Source organism: Anneissia japonica, unplaced genomic scaffold, assembly GCF_011630105.1.
Source record: "Anneissia japonica isolate Jap-2015-1 unplaced genomic scaffold, ASM1163010v1 scaffold2240_len173809_cov135, whole genome shotgun sequence".
NCBI classification, from domain to species: Eukaryota; Metazoa; Echinodermata; class Crinoidea; order Comatulida; family Comatulidae; genus Anneissia; species Anneissia japonica.
Genome location: NW_022696039.1, coordinates 174,749 through 180,349, shown reverse-complemented (window position 1 = coordinate 180,349; position 5,601 = coordinate 174,749).

The following is a 5,601-nucleotide window of genomic DNA, read 5'->3' as shown; positions in this document are numbered from 1 at the left end:
TTTACCCAACCATCCATAACTATAAGCGCGATCTTTCCATTCAAAGGCGTCGACTACCCTCACATTTCTAGGCCTAGGCTCATCTTCATCAAGAATATCTCCGCCGTCAGAACTGCTTGAAGCCCCATCATCGCTAACAACAGGCACGTCTAAGCCTCGCACATCGTAAAATTCACCTTCATCGCTGTCTCAATCAAAAATCAGGTCAATTGCTTGCTCAGCTATGTACACATCTTGTGCGGCCATTTCGAAAAATTTTGAAATTAATAACGATTTCAAATTGATATTTCTAAAAATTTTTATATAAGCGCATGTGAGTTCTTCACAGATTTCGAAAGACGAAGGCTTCACGCATGCGTGTTCAAAATCTCTGCCGTATTGGAGCTAAAATAAAAACAGAAGAGCGATTTGAAAACCACCTATTTTTTAGTCACGAAATTTCGATTGCAGTCGAAAATGGGAATTCTCGGTTTGAGGTCAATTTCGACTACAGTCGAAGACGGTATCTAGAGGGTTAAAATCTTGTTCAAGTGTACTCACACTTCAGCTACCGAGTAGCAGCAGTGGTCTCATTCTGCCGTTGATCAAAAACTTGTGGGCGTTAGTTGCGACACACTCGACAAGTGAATCTAGAGAGAGAACTGAAATGTATCGAGGTGAATTTGCAAGACAAAAAGAATTGCAAACTGTAAAAAGCAATGACTCATCTACTGTCGATTTGACCGAAATGCCTCTGAACTGGGAAATGAAGCTTTTCTTTTGCAAGAGTTCTGTAGCTTCAATAAAAAATAACAAACAGTTGTATGCAAGAGTATCGGAACTTTTGCAGAGAACAAATCAATTTAAACTCAACAACATTAACCTTATTTTAGATCAAATGAGCCCAGAATCACAATGCTGGCTTGTAGGTCTCAGTGATAAACACGGCTCATATGGAATAGTGAGTGTGTGTATATTGCTGTCTCTTATACACATCTAGATGTGTATAAGAGACAGGCTGTAGATATTGTCTCGTGGCAACAAATACTGGAAGACCTTGCACTGGCAATGACATTATGTTATTTTATCTATTTTACCTTACAATTTCGAAACCAACAAGAATAACTCCAACTAGTGCTTCGCTTATTGATCATTTTTATTCGAACCAAATAAATTCTAAAATCAAATCTGAAATTATAAGCGACGACATTTCAGACCATCTTCCGATATTGATGGTGATATATCACCACAATAAACCAGTTACTGCTCAATCCTTTCGTACTAAAGATATTAATGCCTTCTGCAATGATTTACTAAGCGAGAATTGGTGGGAGGTATATGAGTCTGATTGTATTTTAAATAAATTTTATAGTATCCATCTTAAACATCTTGTGTCCACTAACTTTAAATCAAATAAACGCTTCAGACAACCATGGATGCCTGACTCTCTTTTGAAATGTAGTACACGTATGCACAAGCTTTATAAAAAATATTTAAATTTAAGTGACCCCATTCATAAAATTAATTATACAAATTATATTAATGTTTTTAACCAATTATGTCGCACTGCCAAAAAGAATTATTTTTCAAAATTCCATCAGTGCAAAGGTAACTTAAAAACACATGGTCTATTATAAATTCTGTCATCAATCCTCGAAAAAAAAATAATTATCCAAAGTTGATTAAAGTTGGCAATAAAATTATTGCCAATGATCATGACATATGTGTTTCTTTCAACAAGTAATTTTCATCAATCGGTACCAACATCTCTGATTCATTATCTTCTTCAAATATCGATCCATTATCTTATTTACCTCCTTCCTTTAGCAACTCTTTCTTTATAAATCCCGTTACTGCACATGAAGTTAGCCAAATTATTTTAAATTTAAATTCTTCCAAAGGATGTGGTAACGATAATGTCACATCACATGTTATCAAATGTGTTTTCCATCATATTATTCATCATCTTAATTACGCTATCAATGCATCTTTTACATCAGTTTCTTTCCCAGAATATTTGAAAATCGCGAAAGTTATTCCTATTTTTAAGAAAGGGGACCATGGTCAATTATCAAATTATAGACCCATTTCATTGCTTTCTGTTTTTTCTAAAATCATTGAAAAAATAATGTATTCCAGACTTTATAATTATCTAACACAATTAAATTTATTAAATAAACACCAATATGGTTTTCAAAGCTGCACTCTACTTCTCTATTCTTGAACTTACTGATAATGTTACTAAATCTTCGAAAAAAAGAAATTTATGTTAATCCTATTTATTGATTTATTAAAGGCATTTGATGTTATTGATCATGGTATCCTAATTCGCAAACTTCATATTTTCGCAATCAGAGGTGTAACACTTGATTGGTTCAAAAGTTATCTTTTCAATAGGAAACAATTTGTTTCAATGGGTTCTTTCAAATCGTCCACGAGGGATATTGCCTGTGGTGTGCCACAGGGCTCAGTGTTATGGCTATTACTATTCTTAATTTATGTTAATGATTTAAATAATGTTAGTGACACATTACAGGTAGTATCTTTCGCCGATGATACCACTCTTTTTTTATTCTAATCAAAATATGGATGTATTATGTAATACTGTTAACAGGGAATTATTCATATTTGGTGACCGGTTCGCTTCAAATAAACTTTGTATAAACACCCAAAAATCTAATTATATTATTTTTCATTCTATTTTTCTTCTAAAATTACTTTAAAAAATTATTTTTAATAATTATAAATTTTTTCCTAATAACAAAACTATTGAGCGTAAAACAGAAATTTTATTTCTTGGTGTTTACATCCAAGAAAATTTGAAGAAGTGGACCAGTCACCAGAACTATATTTCTAAAAAATATATCTAAAACTATTGGCATCATTAACAGGCTCAACTTTACTTTTCCTGAACATATTCTACTTTCCCTTTATAATACCCTTATTTTACCACACTTACAGTATTGCAATATTGGCTGGGCTTCTGATTATCCTTCAAATTTGAATAAACTTGTTAAATTACAGAAACTTGCATTTGCAGAATTATTATACCTTCATCCATCCGAACCCCATCTGAACCTTTATTCAAACGACTGAAAATTTTAGAATTTATTTGATATTTACAAGGTACAACTGGAAATTTATGTTTCAGTATTCAAAAATTCGCTTTCTATTCCTATGTTACAATTATTAGACACATCTCGGAAAATCCACTCATATAATTTTAGAAATGCTTCTGTTCCAGTTCCCTTCGTCAGACTCAGAAAAAGTCAATTTTTTGTTTCTGTTGCTGGTCCTGATTTATGGAATGATCTTGATGTTTCAATTAAAATTTCAGTTTATTTACCTGTCTTTAAAAGTAAAATTAAAAAAGAATATTTATCATTGTACCAACAGTAAATAATAATGGTAGTTTCTTAAGTTCATCTCTCCCTTTAATTTATTTATTTATTTTTATTTATTTCTTTTTGGGGGGAGGGTTATGACGAGACAAGTTTTTTACTTCTAGTCATGATCCCAATGATGGTGGTTTATTATTTGTATTGTATTGTATTCTATTATTATTTCCATCATTAAATTAATGTCATTTGAATATTGAATTTGTTGTTCAACAGGAAAAGGCCATTGACGATGTCTACACTTTGCCACAAGAGATTTCCTCTATCGTCATATCAACAACGTATGGTGATTTTACAACAAACGTCTCCCAAGTCAACAGCTTACGTAGAGACAGTGTTTTGCCGTTTATCAAAAAATATTGAACCCACTGATGCCATAAAGGCATTGGCTGTTAAGCATCCAATGCTTACCTCCAAGATTGAAATGTCCAATGATAACAAAATGTACACAATGAATGTTACAGGTCAAACACTATTTGATATTGAATCGGAAACATTGAATGAAAAAGACAACTTAAACGATTATGTGATAGAGTCTACACCTATAATTGATGTTATTTCTTCCCCATTGTACAAGTTCCGTCATCTTTTTACGGCTACAAATAGATCTTTCTTTGTACTACATGTACATCATGTGATTGTTGATGTTGTGACACTACAAGCTCTTGCTAAAGACCTTCAAGCTATTGCTACCGGTACACTACCACAATCAGAGCCACATGCATATCATTATTCAGAGTATGTGGAAAACGAACAAATGTACATGACCACGGTGCAGCACGAATCCGATAAGACATTCTGGACAAAAGCATTTTCTAGCTTACCTCCTGATGCAACTTTGGCCACTCAATCAAAATCAGAATATAGACAGACTTCTGCTGCTATCTACAGAGCAAGAGAAGAGGTTTGGGATCTGCCTAAAGAAATGATGAAGGAAATCACAAAATATTGTAAAGCGTTAGGAGTAACACATTTTCAGTACTTTCTCTCGTGTACATCTCTAGTACTTCAGAGATACCTTGGCGTTGATGATTTCATCATTGCTATACCGGTAACGACAAGAAGTGATATGAGCATGAAGGCAGATGGGTTGTTTATCAACACAGTGTTGTTCAGAGTCGCAGTTAACAAGAACCAAACACTACAAGAATTTGTCAAGTACATCTCAGTTGAATGGTGGAAAGCGCTTTGCCATTCCCGGTATCCTATAGAGCAGGTTACCAAGTCACTGTGGAAAGAAAACGGCAGATGTCTGGATACGCTTTGCAGCGTTATGTTTAACTTTACAACACATTGTCAGACAGATGAAATATTTCGAATTGGTTCAAAACATGCAAAAATGCCTCTTAGTCTTGATATCATTTACAATGAGAAAACAGATTCATGCAGGCTGATATCTGAATGGGCAGATGGCTTGATAGACAGCGACACTGCTAAACGGCTATCTAATGCCGTAGCAATGTTCTCAAGTGAAGGATTTCAAACCACAGAAATGCTTTTTGAAAGAGAAATCCTTTCTCCTTCTGAACTTCAGCTATTGCTATCATTCAACGCAGACCCTGATCATTCTGAAAAGTACCACCTCCCAGTTCACAAAGAATTCGAAAAATATGCTGCAAGAGATGCTACAGCTACAGCAGTATTTTTTAATGAAAACAACACATCCTACGGTCAACTAAACTCTATTTCGACAAGAATCGCACATCTTTTGAGTAAAAGTTTGTCAGAACAAGTTCTTCAGCAGAACCCTGTAGTTATCGTTATGGAGAAAGACCAGAATGCTATAGCATCTATTCTCGCCATATGGAAAGCTGGTGGTCATTTTCTGCCGGTTGCTTTGAGTAATGAAACATGTTTGAAAGATATATTTGAGTGTGAAACACCAGCTGCACTTTTGTACAACGTAGAAACACCCACGATCAAATTCGTATCTACAAGCTGTCCTGTATGGAGTGTCGAGGATATATTGAAATTTTCCCAAGATGCACAAGTAGTTTGGAAATCTAACGAAAGCAGATCAACGGGAGGTGACATTGCATACGTCATTAGGACATCGGGGTCAACAGGAAAACCAAAACGATGTCAAATTTCTCATAAGAGTCTCTGGATTATTGCTGAAGCCTGGAAACAGAAGTACTCGATGTCAAAATCCGTCATCAACGTTCTTCAGTGGGCACCTCTATCTTTCGACGTGTTCATCGGTGACGTTGTACGAGCATTAGTC